Below are 16,414 nucleotides of genomic sequence, written 5' to 3'. Positions count from 1 at the left end.
CTTATGGGAAGTCCCGAATACAGGGTACACACTACCTTTGGCATACTCACAAAGTAAAAGACAAAATACAGAACGTAACCTAAAAATCACTGATTTATGTTGTCATCTAATCCACAGGCACTTTTACACTGACACAGTTTCCACTGGCTTCTGCGCAGTATAGCCGAAGGTCTGCCTTTGAAAATTCAACTGAAAATTTAGCAGCCTGTTCTTGCCTTATGGTCAAGGGTAAAACAGACCTTGAAGGGCTTGGTGTCTCCGAATTGTTTTCCTTAAAAATAAAACAAACAAATATAGAAAGGAAACACAGGCTTTCACACCCATCACTGAATGCAATCAGAGCATTTGCTACTGAAAATACTGAACTTACGGTCTGCACTGATTAATAGCAACTGCTGTCAAAAAAAGGCTAGACGTCAATTTCTTTTTGAAGGAAAAACACTAAATGCTTCTGAAATAACATAAAAAGGGTACCTTCTTATGAACAAAACATGAGGGTAGAGGAGACATTTTATTTAGTTTTGTTTTAAATATGAAATACCTAGCTTACCTTTCCCTAATCAAAAAACACAACGTACCAATCACACAATCAATCCTCATTTTCAGACACTTATCTCACTACTCAATTTCTGGGAAAACTGCCTCGGGTTTGTTTTTTTTTCAAAAGATCACAAAAATGAGGTTCTCCCCCCACCCTCCCAACTTTTGACACTGGGAGGATAAGCAGCAGTCCAACAGCTTTTGAAATGAAATACTGACAGGAATTCTATTGCTTAAAAAATAATTTTCAGGTTAAGGTACAAAATATTCTTTTATCAGCTTTATGTTTAAATTGCTACTTTGCAGGTTGTAAACATAGACCTTAGTGTTTGTGTTCTGTGCAAAAGATGAAACACCAATCTGAGGTGACTGCCCTACCTAATCACCCCTCATCCTACGAGCACCTTTACAAACAAAATTTCCCCGTTACCAAGCACCATTTCCCTCCCTTGGTAAAAGTAATCTGAAAGACAGTGCTGCATAATACAGATTTACAGAAAGTAGGTGGTCTAAGACAAAAGGTTAAGCTGAAGAGCTACTGTCTGACTTCTGCTAAAAGATATTCATTTAGCTATTTTCAGATTTCGAACCTTCAGCCTACTTTTAAGTACAGCAGCAGATTCCACTCATGCTGAAAAGCTCCCACTGAAGCTAAATTCACTGTAACATGTACAGTCTTGGGAGCATTGTTTTCAATGTCCTTCAGTTTGAACTGAAGCACTATTGATTTCTTTTGTGGAAAATGTTTGCCTTTGTTTGCATAATTAAAGCAATGCACAGCCATTCAGAATACATGCAGGTATCCATGTTTCACAGGCCCATTTTGTCCTGGAGTACTAAACCATACTTTATATCACGTCTTCTTTTGGTAGCTGTCAGAACCCCTGTTTTCAAAACCATCTTTTATATTCAGCCTTCTGTCACCATCCTATCGAGACGTTATTCCCTACCCTGCTTCCCCCCCGCCCCCCCTCAGGTGGATTCGGGGGTGAAGTAGAAACGCCCAGAAGAACAGAATTAAAGTAACTCACAGCTGACGATTACTTTGAAGTACAGTGCTTGAGACCTACTGGATTTACAGCTAACCATATCAGTACATTGACAGAAAGTAAGTACAGTCTAACGTAACATATCTCAAGCTTTCATCGCTAACAGAGGCTTTTCTAGTCTCCCCACTTATTCCCCTTTAGTGCGGCTCCACTGTGAGGAGCAGCGTAATAATGAACGGATTGTATCAGTGGATACAGTTCCTTTTTAACGGGACCCTGGGAAAACTGCTGGTGAATTACGTATTTTAACATCTTTATTATCTGTTTTCGCCTCTAATGCTCTCAATAGCTAGCAGAAAAAATGCTGCTTGTATTCACAGGAAAACCTACAACTCAACACAGTAAGATTCAAACACTGCAGAATCCAAAAACACTCGGTGAGCATTACCTTTTGTACTAAAGATAAAATATCTTCTCCATACAACACCACTCACTGCTTAAAAGGCAAGGTATTGAATATTTTATTAAAAAGGAATTTGAGTGTATTTTTTTTTCCCCTTAAGTTCATGACTACAACTGAAGGGATTTCCACTGAGTTCTAAAAATGTTCATTAACTTAAGACTGTTATTCAGCACTAATTTCTGACAAAGCAAATACAGCATTAAAATAATTACTGAGCCTAAAAAATTGTAATTTATTGAACCAAGGCCATGAAAACACAAGAATATTTTATACTATGTTAAAAAAAAAAAAGCACAAGTTTGATCCATAACGTGCTTTTGAATAACTAAATGTTTAAATAGTTTCACCTCTGACACATACTAAGAAAAGTTAGGCTTTCCACAATGAATAAAGCCTTACCACTAAAATGTAAATTAATATTTTCATGGAGATAAATCACACTAGTATGATGAAGATCACTGCATCCTGTTTAAAATGGTGTTTAAGACACCAGAAACCCCATCTAAGCAAAAACATTGTTGTCTGAGGGTGGGCATAAATCATGAAAACTGTAAACTAAGCTATCCATGGGAAAGAAAGCAGCAGTAGGGCCTGCCTTTTGCTGCTTCTTGCTGGGTCAGTGCAAGCTGTGACAGACGCCACAGCAACAGGGAGCTAAGAATTACAAAGCTTTTCTTCAGGTGCCCAGAAGACAATGCAAGAAGTCAGACCTGATTTAAGTGTTCATTTGCAGTTTAGAGATGAAAAAAAACAGAAAGAAAGAAAAAAAAAAAGTCCTGTAAGCTCTTTTACTGGTTTGACAAATTTATTTATTGCTTTTGAAAGTTTGCGGCAGAGAAATGCATACAAATCATTAAAGGAGAAAAGAAAGTGTCTTCTTGAGAATGATCACAAAAAGAACGATGGAAAGTAAAAGTGAGATTACAATTTTAAGTAATAGTTTAAAGAAGTTTAAAGAACAGGTAGTAATAGTTTAGAATTCATCTGATGTTCTGCCAGAGCTAAATGGCTTAATACTTCTCTGGCTTTCCACTCAATGCTTTTGAGTGCATATCTAGAAGCTGCTAATATAACAAAGAGGACACAAGCTGAGAGAGGGAAAAATTGATAGTTTAGAACAAAGGCTGTTTCGAAAAGCAATAAAACAGGGCACAACAGCAGGGTCCCCTTTGGAACTGGGCCGTCCCGTGTTGGGACACCCCTTGCCAAAAGCTCCTTTCCAGGCTCCCAGTTTGGGTACCGGAGAGGGAAGAGGGGGGAAGGCACTCGGCGACCCAGCCCACGGGCCTTCCTGCCCTACAGCGAAGCCCCAGGCCCGCGGGACGAAGCCCCCGCCGCGGCCGGAGAGGCCTAAGATGGCGGGCGGCGGGGAGGCAGGAGCCGGGGCTGCCCCGCCGGGAGCCGGCCCCGCGCAGCGCGGAGGGGAGCGGTGCGCGAGGCCGCGCCGTGTCACTCACCGGCCACCGTCGCCGCCGCCGCCGCCTTTGTAGCCGGCACCTGGGGCAGCTCCGCTCCCAGCAGCGCCTCCGCGCCCGGCGCTCGCAGGCAGCGGCAGCCGCGGCCCGAGGGAATCGATGGAGCGCGGAGAGATCGAGGGGAGCCCGCCCCCTTAAAGGAGCTGCCTGGGAGCGGTGACAGCAGCATCAGTACATGAGAACGTAACGATAAATAAATGTTAAAACGTCAAATAATATTTAATAAATAGTAATAAAACTGAAAGGCTTCGTGCTTTCCCCCAGTGCTTGTGAGCAGGGCAGAAACCCGCCGTCGGCACCTGCGACATGGCGGCCTCTGGCCAGACATGGCGGGCTGTGTGTGGGAGGAAGGGGAGAGGTCCCATGCCTGTGGGGCAGGTGGCAGGTCCCCACAGATTTTGGCCGGGAGCCCTGGCTGTGTCTTGCGTTGCAGGGGTCGGCCATGGTGGTGCCCACAAAGCGTTGCCACACCAAGCCCATGGCCATGGTGCAGAGGGCTCGATGTTATTTACGTGCTCCCATTTGGGAAACCACTGTTAGATGTGTGGGATAAAACACACCTGCAGCTGGGACCCTGTAGGAGTGTCCCCCACTGCCCCTCAGGTGGGCCGGGGCTCACTGTGCCTAGGGTTAGCGCTGCTCAGCCCCTAAAATGCTGCACAGCATGGGCTGGGCAACCCCATGGGGCCTCCTCGCCTAGCAGACTCGCTGTGGGGTGGGGGACGATAGCAAGGTTCTTCAGGTCGTCTGTACAAAAAAAGAGACCAACCTTTCCTCAGAAGTGGAGGGGGGAAACCTGTGAAAGTCATTTTCTTGGGGAAGTTTTTTCCCCAGCAGCCCGACCCCCTGGGCAGTGGCTTTCCGGCACCACTGCGGAGCTGGACAGAAACAGGACACAGCTGCCGCAGGAGATGGTGGGCGGGCGGGCGGGCAGTGCAGCCACAGCTCAGTCGTGCAAATCAGTCCTGGTTTCCCAGCGAAAATGTCAGAACGCATCTTAACACATCGTCTGTCTACCTAAGGCACCTCTGAACAGGGGCTCTTCCTTTTGGAAAGGGCCAGGAGATGTCCTTTTTCCCTTTCTGCTGGGATTGTTTGGAGTTCGGTTGCGAAAGCCAAGTGCAGATGAAATCTTAATGGAAAGCAGAGGAAAAATAATGAGAGAGAAAACAGAAGGGAGAATCAGTTGCTCAGTTTTGCCAAACCAGACCTAAAGTGGGACATTAGTGGGAAAATAAATTATCTTTCATAAAACCTCAAAGAACTTGAGCACCATAAAAAGCATTATGGCAAAGAAATGTCATTTCCCTCACTTTTTTTTCCAGAAGTGAGAGCTGCCCAAATTATATTAGTAGGCTGTAATATCTCAGTACATGAATAAACAGCTCATTTCTAACTCTTTCCTCTAGCTTCTTTAAATCATCACACAGCATCTGCCTGGGGAGGAATGAGAGCCTTTGGTGCCACTCTTTTCTCTAATTACCTCCGAAGTTGTTGCTGGTGACTGAGCGGTTTTCTGCTAATACCCAATGCAGAAAGAGAGCTTGCTTGTCCATCCTCCACGGAAAGTAAAGTTGGCATCACATTAAAAAAAGAGTATAACCCTCTGCCACCCATTTCAAGATGATGTTTTTCCTTCATGACAGCTTGTTTGCGTTTTCTCATTAAAAGCCTGTCATCATATGTGCCAAATAAAACCACTACTTTGAAAGGTTTGGTTGATACTGAAGACCCCACCCAGCACTCCACATACCTGGGTGCAGCCCTGCCAGATGCTCTCTGTGAGCGGGTACCTGTGCCTAAAAAGCCCATTGACTTTAAGAGGTGCATAAAGGGAGATGTCTTTCTGGAATATTTTGTAATAAACAACCCTGAATTTAGGTTTAGTTAAATGACAAACTTCAGAGTCAGGCTGAAGTTTTGTTGTGGAGTTGACTGCATCTTCTCCTCTGTTGTAAATACAAATACCATAAAAAGGTGAATCAATAGCAAGAGAGCCTGAACTTCAGAAAAGACAACACCCCAATGTGAGCTAACATAAGAAAAGGCTGCAAGACCTTTGTGCCTTTGGAAATATCACCTAGACTCCCCATCTAGGGTTTTAAACCATCTGCTTGGCAGTGTTTTTGTGCTGATCTTGGTCCTAGGGAACCTGTCAGAACAGCACAACCAGACTAAACTCTGTGACAGCAGGAGCCTGAGGGATGGCGTATGTGGGTTCATCCACAGGCATCCGTGTACACAAATCCTGCTGTTGCCAAGAGTGGCACCCAGGACCCTTGTGATCTGCAGGAGCCCTGGATAATATTGTCAGTGAAGGGCTTCCTGTGTGCAGCACTTTGTTGAATCTATTGTGGGTGGTTTTCCCAGCTGATGTGCAGTGACCATGTGGTAACCATCACCTACCCCTTCAGTGACTCCAGAACAAAGCTGACAGTGACTGACTACAGATTTGACCCACTGGAGAAAAGAAACACTGCCCCACACATCCCTTTAGAACAAAAGGAGGAAAACTAGTGCTGTCATATATATAACCATATATGTAGCTTATAGTATGTATATACCGTAGTATATAGTATATATTTGCTGTCATACATAATGCTGCTAATATAAATATATTACTCCATGGAACTCCAGATGCCATTAAAGAGATTAATCTATGCTGTTAAAACTGAGGAAAGAAATGACAAGTTGTAATATAATGACCTGGTAAATAGTAAGTATTATACCTCATAGAGGTCACAAAAGTAATTGCTCATTCATGCCTTTTTCTAATCCATTTATGCAGATTTGACAGTGATCTGTAAACATTACATCTCTCCACAAAGTTGGGTAAACAGATATGAAAGCCAAGAGAGATTATTATGATCATCTTGTCTAACCTGAATATTGAAAGCTGTAGAATTTCCTCCAGCCATTCCCACATCAAGCTCTTTGTGAAGGTGCTTCTTAGAAAGACATTTTCATCTTATTTTAGAGAGTTGGAGAAATTGTGAATGCATCACTGCACTTCTGAAGATTTCTCAGCAGTTACCCTAACATGTACCATGCTACCCTAACGTGTGAAAAATAACTGATAGAAATACAAATTCTATTTGAAAAGGTAAATCCATCTAGCTGCAGCATCTGTCCATTGCAAGCCTGCTTCTTGTTAACAGAAGTATCTTCCTTTTGAAGATGTTTATAAAATACAGGTTTACTCCTTCACCTGCTCTTGGATTAAACCTTGATTCTGCACTGTATAATCACCTTTTCAGGATTGTTCTGCTTTCTGAATCCTTTCAAGCTTACAGCTATTGCCCTTCTTTTTTGACATGTGGACATCAAAAGTAGGCCTCTTCCTGTTTCTGTTTGAGCTTGTGAGGTGAGTATTATAACCAGGGAAATCTAAAGAAGAGAAAAAAGCTAAGAAGCACAAGGCTGAAAATGACTTTAAGAATCACCTTTCTAGTCCCTTTCCGTGCCCCAAGACAGGATCAGCTATTCCTCTGCTATAACATAACCGCTTTTTCAATCTTGTTCTTAAAGACTTCCCAGCGTGGTGCTTTTACCATCTCCTCAGGCAATATTTCCCAGTGTTTTAATACCCTTATCATTAAAGGCGATTTTCTTAATGTGTACTCTGAGTATTCCCTGCTGAAATTTCAGTCTGTTTGTGGAAGATCTGTCTTTACTGGATCCAAAGAAATGATTGTTTGCTCCCTCTCTTGAACAGTCTTTTATAAATTTTAAGGCTCTGTCCCTTCTATGTTCTTTTATTCATTAAACAAAACAGCCCTGTTAGCATCCCGGTGTTCTACGCTTTCAGGACTGGTAATCGAGCCTGATCTCTGCTGCACATTTCTCCGGTCACTCAATGTCATTCTGGAAGTGCAATGCCTCAAACCTGGCTTGTTCCAGGTGAAAAACATTTTAAAAAGGACAAACTCCAATTGCAGTCACACTATGGCTTAGCAGAACAAGATGATTGCTTTGCCTATTTTGCGCACTATCTTCCCATTCCTACACCCTCATATGGCATTTGCCTTTTTACAACAGCATAACAATGTTGACTCGTGTTTAGCCTGTGATTCACTCTACATTTTTTCTATGCAACTGTAATCCTGTTTACTTTTCCCCTTCCTGTATCCGGGGAACTGATGATTCCATGTCTAATACACTTGCACCTATTGAATACTCTCTTTTGTGTTTTTCTTTTAAAAATTCTCCGGTTTGTCAAAATCACTCTGAATTCTAATTCTGTTCTCTAACATACTTTTAGCACTCGCTTCTTCCTGCTGTCCCCAAATATAACAAGCTTCGTCTATATTCCATTCTTCAGGTAGTTAACAAGCAGTGATAATTAATATCAGATTCAGGACAGACCCTTGAGGAACCTCTTCCAATACATCCTTCCATTTTAATATTAGGCCATTTTACTAACGCTTCCCCAGCCATTCCTCTAACCTCATGGGATTTTCAATCTGGACCATATTGTCTTTGCTTATTCTTGAGGAACGTTGCCAAATTTTTTTTCTAAAATGAAGATACATGAAGTTTCACTACTTCTGTCCTTTGTATAACACCTATTACCTTACTGTAAAGCAAAATCAGGTTGGTTTAACAGGATTTGTTCTTGATAAATCCATGTTAATTTTTACTCATCTTATTTTCTTCTAATGCTTACAGGTGGTTTGCTTGATCATTTCCACAAACTAAAGCTACCTGACCCATAAACTCACCAACTCCTTTTTTTCTGTGCGCAATTAGCTTTAAGCCTGACTGAAATTGAGAGGGCTACTTCCATGGCTGTGAGAGGTGCCTTCTGAGCCAGAGATCAGAGATCTGAACCAGGAGCAAACCCAACCTTTCCCTGTCTGCTCTAACAAATCTATAATCCTTACACAAGCTTTTTTCACCTCATTGCTTCTACTTCCCTTTATTTTCTTGATCCATCAATGGAACATTCCTGCAGATGTTGGCTTCTAATAGCTCTCATGGATTTTATGAGAAATTCATGCATATATTTCAAAGTCCAAGCAGATTTCCTGTGTTGTGTTAGGCACCCAAGACCTTTCTGCTTCCTCCTAAACTGAAAATCACCTGGATATATGTTGTGAATCCAACATCCAGGAAGTGATCTACCTAAATCTTACACTTCCATTTCTTCCATATTTTTTTTTCCATTTTGATAAATAGGTACAGAAATAAGTACTTCTTTGACCTTTGCAGCCTTTTGACCATTATCTAGGAGTTTCAGCCAGAAACCCTCATTATGATGTGAAATATATTCATCTTTGCTGAAAGGCAAGAGAGAAAGAAACAACGGACTGATCAGTGTTTACCCCCAGATGATTTCTGGTATGCTTCAAGAGAAACAACATATAAATTAATGCACACAATATTTTGAGTTTTCTTCCAGAACACGTACAGTCAGTTTTTCCACATCAAACAAAAAATAGAGTCTTTTGCACTTTCAACGATTTCCAACAGTACACAGAATTCTGTCACTGGTTTACTTTCTTGGCTAACACCACGCTAATTCTTCCCTTTCAAGGCTTATCCAAGGAATCTGTGCACTACTGACCCAGAGGCATTGTTTCTCTAAACAGCACCAATGAAACAAATTATTAGTCTACTTTGTGCAGCTAAAAATACTGAATGCTGTATACTACAGCTCTGTCAAGGGTGTCACAACTAAGTTGCATCAGTTTGAATATTTCTTGCGACCAACCTTTATCTTCTGCTGTGTGTATTTTTAAACGATAGATAAAAAAAAATAAAAACCTAAAACAACTTAAAATTATGCCACATTTCTTTATCAAAGCTAAAAAAAAAAAAAGATAATTCAAAAACCATTTTGCATTTTCTTTCCCTGGAAGTCTAGGAGAAATTCCAAAATTGCATCCACTTTTCCACAAGAGCAAATTGTGGCGCAACTGCTGTCATTTCCTGGCTTTTGGGAACAAGCAGGGAAAAGCCGTTCGTTAGATATTTTTCTCTGACTTCTGAGATCATGTTGAGCGAGGGCAGAGGTCAGCTCTCATGTCGTGCTGCCCACCCATCCCAGCTCTCCTCCACGGGTGGCAGGCATACCTCTGCTTCGGTAGCAGTCAGCACCTCTTGGTGTGCCCTAGTGAAAGCGAGATAGCATAGCAGAGACCTCTTATTTAATAACCAAGCTCATTTGGATGGAATCCAGTGGGAAATGCTTGCTGCCCGTACTTGCTCCATTCCAAGGCTCTGGTGGCACTTATCTGTGGAGAAAGGATGTGACAAGCAGCCGGAGGTCAGCTAGGGTTTTGCCACTACTACCATTTGCTCGCCAATGTGCCTATCTTTTGTAATTTCATGAGCATGTGCAATATCTTGCAGGCACGTGGATATATTTTGTGAGTACTTTGGGGCCAGATCCATTTTGCTCAGTATGTAATACAATGGGTACTGTTATTTGACAATCGATACATAATAGTAAATAAACAAAGGCTGATTACACAATAGGTGTATCACATACACTCTTGCAAAACCACATTTATTTTTAAAGGAAATGATATGGCTGCCTTTTTTTTTTTTTTTTTTTTTTTTTTGGTATGTGTTTAATGACGTAAATAAACATTCCATCTATTTCTAAAACCCTTCTTGGCTGTATCTTTTTTCTTCCTAAGTTTTGCTGTCTCTTCTCTCTTATTCCTCCATGTCATTATCTTCTTCCTGACCTGTCATTGTCCTATGGTGGAAAAGGGAGGGAAAATGAAAAAAAAAAAAAAAGGTCTGGGGAAAAGGGAACAAGAATGACAAAGTGGTTAGCTATAGTATGCAATCTGGGCCAAGGAGAATTGTTCTTTCAAAAATTAACTCTTTTGATAATTACGTTCAGATTAATATCACAATTGTATGCCATTAACAGGAGGTTGCATTTTACATTAATTAGGTATAATTACAGATTTTCTTTTAGAGATAAAAATGTTTTAACATATCAGACAAGCAATTAATATTAAAATGTAGATTTTGATCCATGCCATAAATGCACAATCAAAGGTACCAGATCAGACAGCTTGATCTGAAACCCAGATACCTGACAATGTTTGACTTTAATGAACTACGGTTCTAGTCTTCGGTGTTTCTTATTGTCACTTATTCTTAAACACAGAAGACTATCAGGAGAAGTGCATTTACATGAGAGAGGTGTTTGGCCTGGACTCCAGATCTACAGCAATTTCCACAGAAACTTCTGAAAAGAATGCTGGTTAGCATTTAAAAACACAGGGCCCTAAATTTAGACTGTTAAATCTGTATTTAGCCCTGCAATGTGCTGAGCACTCTGGCTGCGATCCAAGAAAGCACTTATGCATTCCCATTAACTTTAAAACACGTTCAGGTCTATTATTCACTTTACCAAAAGAACTGAACTCAAATACTTAAACTAAGCATGCACTTCAGTGAGTGGTTGGACTGAGCCTTATTTAACCCCCATTTTGCCCACTGTTAAGACCCTGACTCATGTTATTTGCACGACTTTCCCTGCTGTAGCAGCGGGACTAGTCGTAGCGATGAAGCTGCTTGAGCATCTTACAGATTTCAAAGCTGTTTTTCCAAAAGGGCCAGGTGCCTATCACACTTTGAGAACCTACCATGAAACACACATTTCAAAACATAAGTTATGGCCAATATCTGAATACAGTTATAAAAAATATTCTGTCCTGTTCCTTTTGGATAGTATAGATATTGTGTTTTGCACATCCAAATCTAACTTTATTGCACTATTCACATGCTTCTGATGGCCTGATAAAGTCCCACTGCAGTGGTTAAGAGCCAATTTTCCGTATCTGTGAGGGATGGGACAATAAGCAGGACACTATAAAAAAGAACATTTGGGTCAGACATTAGGAATAACTGCAACACTAGAAACAATGAAATACTGGGACAGGTTATTTGGGAAATGGACTGAACCTCCTTTACTGGAAGCCTTGAAGAAGTGGCTAAACAAGTACCTACCAGAAATGATGCTATTTGTGGTGCTACAGTCAGTCCTTCTTTACGCAGGCTAGATACATTTAGACAAGTACAAAAGGTGCCTTACAGCCTCTGTGAAAACATTATTTGTAGCAAGACTTATATCAAGATGTACCGAGTCCATCTTGCTATTTACTGTCTAGCCTTTTAGATTGATATCTTTGCATTTGCCCCCATAGAAACCATGTCATAATTCAGTTATCAGCAAACAGCAATATTAGACAAATTCACAAGAAAGAAAGGTGGCTATTTTTTTTTTTTAAGCAGTATCGAGCAACAGGGGAAAAAAAAAAAAAAAAAAAGCATGTGAAAACTGGCTATAAACATAGAAATCCCGGTATTTTCTGAAAAGGGGCATTTGCAGAAAAAATATGAAAACAATGATCATTTGTGAATGTGACAGCCAGCAGCTAGTTACTGTTCAGGACTGTAAGAGATTCATCTTGCAGCTAAAACGCCTGCTCTCTCCTCCAGTGCATAACCACAAAGCCCCAACAACCCTGGTGTTGCCTTCACCAACAGTAAAGGAACAAGCAAAAGATCTTCTAAAGCATGTGATGCTCTGGAGATTATGCAACATAATTTTTCTCTGTGGGCAGCAGACCAACTTTTAAAAGTGCCCATTTTGCCTGCTATACATTCCCTGCCTTCCTGTGAAGTGCCTCCGTTGTGTCAACGCCAAAGCGGTGGGGCGGCTGCATCCTTGACGAGGCACAGAAACGCTCAGTGAGGAGAGATGGGGCTGGTGGAGCATCCATCTTCCATTTAAACCCTATTTTTAATTACTGCTCACACCCGCAAGGCAAAATTAACCAGCTGTAAATATAAAGCTTCGTTTAATCCCTTTTGTAACATCCAGCTGAAATAGAAGTCACCATGAATTGTGACAGGGCACGCACTAAATACACTCAGATACATTGCTCCTCTACCACTAGCTTGGGGGCAGTTTTTAAACTACCAAAAATCAACCTTTTTTCTCTGGGAAATGGACAGGGAGGAAGTTTGGAAATAGCACTGGAACAGGCTGGAGAGGTCCACTCCAGGTCAGAACTTCCCCAGCAGGGAGATCTAGAATTTCTAAAGAATGAAGTGGAAATGGGGGAATAATAGGGATGATTTTTTGGTTTCAGACTTTCTCTATTTAAAAACAACAACAAAAACAGCACCCTGATTATTTTGGTATTTTACTCATTTACAAGAAAATGTTTGGTGCTTGACTAAAAAGTCTCCAAATTTCAGTTGTAGCTGAAACCCTAAAGCGGCATCCTGATTATGCAGAAATAGGAACAGATTTTCCTTTAAAAAAATTATTTTCCTTTTGGCCTCCAGTTTTGTCTCCATTCTGAAATACCTACAAATTCAAATAGTTTGGTAACCTTTAAGGTATGTGCCTGTAGGTAAGAACGGAGTCCATCTTCAGTTCATTCTTCCTCCAAATAATTTCTGAGATACAAATCAGCACCCTAATGGCAAATTTCTCATTACAGATTTCTTTATGCCTGCATTCCAGGGATCAAAGCAGGATTCTCCAAAATTTCAATAGTTCCAGTTAACTTACTGGGGAAAAAACAAAAGAAAACAAAAAAACAAGCAGGATACTATTTGTTAATGTCGACCTTCCTGCACTAACTTTAAATTTTGGACAAAAAAATGCAATAATGCAAAGTAGTTAAGCAACAAGAAAAAAATGGTGGAGGGCTGAAATTTTGGGGAGGGGCTGGGGAAAATATTTGAACAATCTTAAAATCTAAGGCAGGGACACATAGGCAAGCACGTGCGCCTACGAGCACAAAGGTAGGGATGACGCAGTGACCCTGGCTGCTGTGGGATTACATTCCTGCAGCAACGCAGGGAGGCACAGCATAGCGCCAGGGCCAACCCTACATGCCGGCAGAGCTGGAATTTGCCTAGAGAGGGCAGGGGGGCTTCTTCTTTCCTCCCTCCACACGCATTGTGTAGCGATTGAACTCTGCCAGACTTGCAAAGAATACATGTTATATTATCTTTACATTTCCATGGCATCTGTGCGTTTAAACTTTCATGCCTCATTCTGTCTGCGTGTGATCGTCTTGTACATGTATTTAAGTTGCTGCTCTTGCCTCTGATCTTGAGGGACAAAAGCAACACCAAATTCTTTTTCCATTATATATTTTTACAAAAGAACTACTGTAAAAATTAATCAAAGGTATGCTGGTTTTTATCGTTATTTTTTTAATTTCGGGGGGTACTTCTCTTCATATTGCAGTGGTTTTGAAATTGAAACGTTGCACTGCTGAGAAAGTGCCATGAAAATATAACCCACTACATTCCATGAAAATAAATAAGCAAGGCCACCCAAATTTTCAATTAGTGCTAGTGCAGCGTGCAGGAAATGGCTCGGGAACTGTCAAAGGCAGCCTTAGGCTGGGTCGTGGATACGGAACAGTGACAGGAAGGTTTGAGGCAGGAATACAGGCTCAGTGTGAAGATGGCTCCTCTCCAAGGAAAACGGCATGCTAATAGGTTAATACTGATTTCCTGAAACATACAGCCTGGGTATTACACAGTGGAATTTACATTCTGACAAAGGCAATTGCGGAGCCTCGAGACTTTGCTTTTTTGGTGATGAAATAACACTAGAAAGTTCAAGCTGCATTATATATTTTATGTTTTAAGCTTATTAAACATTCAAAGTACAAACTGTGCACATATTTTTAAGCCACCTGAAATAGCAACAGCCTCACAAGTTTGGGAAGCTGGTATGAGAATCATTACGTTTCAACAGGTCAGGCTTGTCTGGAGTGATGCCATCAAGAGATACTGACCAGGGTGGAGTTAGGCCACTTTCAGAGCTGATCTGCCCTGAATCCAGAAATATTGCCCAATCAAACAGACCTACATGGAACTGGGGAATGAGACACTTTTTTTTTAGCACAACCTTCACAGCCAAAGAGGTATTTTGAATATAACCCATGACTGAGACAGACAAAGGTTGGACAAAGCACTCTGGAAACTGAAAAGCTAAAAGGCATGAAACTGGACAACGCATCCCTTTCTGCAAGTCAGAGGAAGGGTTCCTGTTGACAGCAGAAGGAGCTGCACCAGACCTTAATCCTGAAAGCAAGTGCCCAAAACATGAAGAACAAAATGAAAAAGGGAAGAAACTGAATGGGAGAGAAAGCCCCATCTAGATAAAACATCCAGCCAACCTTTCTCTGTCAGCTGCTTTTTCCCTCCACCCAAGTGGTTGAGTGCCGGCCAGCTGTGGGTGGCACTGCAGTGTCACAGGAGGCCCTCATCACTGGGAATTCTGCCCAGGTAGAGCCTGGAAAAGCTGGGCCACACAAAGAGCCCCTCCTCATTATCTGCATTACGAGGCAGAAGCAATCTCATTGCGGTCCCAGCCTCTCCCATAGGAAAACTTCTGTGGGACTGGAGGCACTGAAAACGAGCTGGGACCCAGAATGCGCCTGCTGATAGGGATGCACTTTTCACCTCTTCCAGGGGATGCTATTTTAAATAAGCTTTGTAAAAATTTCAATCAGCGCAGAATACTTGAAGTTCCAAGTACCTTACCTACCCTGGAACCTCTCTAGCTTAAAGTCAAGAGTTGTGTCACTTGCCTGTAAAAGAGCAATCAACATAGCAAGGAAGGAAGTGGGGGGAGCTGGGGGGGCGAGGGGGAGGAGGGTTAATTTGTTTTCACACATCATGGTACATTTTTTGGTCATACGTGATAATTATCTAATCAAATGGAATTTGCCTGGTGGTATTTCACATGACACCACTGCCAATCACTCCAAAGCAAACAAACCCTTCAGATGGTAGAGGGAGAGATTCCTCATCTGTCTTCTGACAAACTGCATGCTGTGAACTCTGAAAGGCACATCTAATGTTGCTGGAGTGATCCATGGGCAGCTACATGGAATAGGCATCAATTCAGAGCACTATTTGCCTGTTTAGACAACTCTGAACACCTTTTACAGAACTTGTAAGGCTCAGTCATTGTCCTGGATCAAGATGCTCTGCTGAACTGAGGCCACAGCTTTTATGAAAAGGTACTGCTTCTCTATAGGAATAGAAAGCCTCATTTCCTTTCCACGTGAACACTTGATCCATGATAAATGTTTATAAAGTTCCCCTTCACCAAGTTTCTTAACTGCTGAAGAATAAATATTTAAAGAATCACAAATACTATAATCAAAACCACGCAAGATGCTACAAGAGTGTTCCCTATTGTATGAAAAAACAAAGGAGCTGAAGCTTGCAGAAAACTTCATTTTCCTGGTTTGAAAGCTGATCTACTGTACGATACAGTATGTATTATCTTTGTGCAATATTTTTAAAACAATGCCTTAAATGCCATTGGCTTAATTCTTACCATATTACTATAACAAAACTATGGAAGCCCTACAGAAGACCAAAGAAGAAGAGGGCTGGGAGTCCCATCTGCAGGGTACTGAGTGCTTTAAGCTTCTATTCAGTGGAGTCTTGGGGATTAGACCTGCGTTTAAGATTAAGGACATACCCAAGTGCCTTGATGGATGGCAGCCAGAATGTTCAGCACCTTCCAGGACTGAGCCCTTTGCTGGCACTCGGGATAGAGACTTTCATTACTGAACAAATTCCTTAGCTGGAGTAAAAGTTATGGTTAAAATAAAAAGGCACGTTTCCCAACTGAAGTCTGTAACACTTGCATACTTACCCCAGGAAGCACTGGGTCACCTGATGGAAACTACTCACAGATTTTAGAAATGTAACTGCACACATAGAGTTGAACAACAAGACTTTTAGTTTAGTTATTAAGGTTAAAATCCTTGCTCCGTGGAACAAAATGGGAATACCACCATTTTTGTCATGGGGCTAAGATTTTGCTCATCTTTTATTATGTGACATAGCCTGATGTGGAGCCTCCTTCTGCCTCCAAATTTGACTGTAATATTAAATTAAATGGCAATTTCCTATGGCTAGTGGCC

General features: G+C 41.5%; 1 protein-coding gene across 1 annotated transcript in view; it reads right to left on the bottom strand.

Moving 5' to 3' along the window:
• EXOC2 (exocyst complex component 2) overlaps positions 1-3,566 on the bottom strand; it is a 131,542-nt gene extending 127,976 nt beyond the window's left edge. The window contains exon 1 of the mRNA XM_035552662.2: positions 3,450-3,566. The gene's annotated coding sequence lies outside the window, so the exon portion shown is untranslated. The remainder of the gene's footprint in view (positions 1-3,449) is intronic.
• Between the last annotated feature and the right edge of the window lie 12,848 nt (positions 3,567-16,414).

This window comes from Cygnus atratus, chromosome 2, assembly GCF_013377495.2.
Source record: "Cygnus atratus isolate AKBS03 ecotype Queensland, Australia chromosome 2, CAtr_DNAZoo_HiC_assembly, whole genome shotgun sequence".
Classification (NCBI taxonomy): Eukaryota; Metazoa; Chordata; class Aves; order Anseriformes; family Anatidae; genus Cygnus; species Cygnus atratus.
The sequence above is the reverse complement of the archived record's forward strand: the minus strand, read 5'-3'. Positions and strand labels throughout refer to the sequence as shown.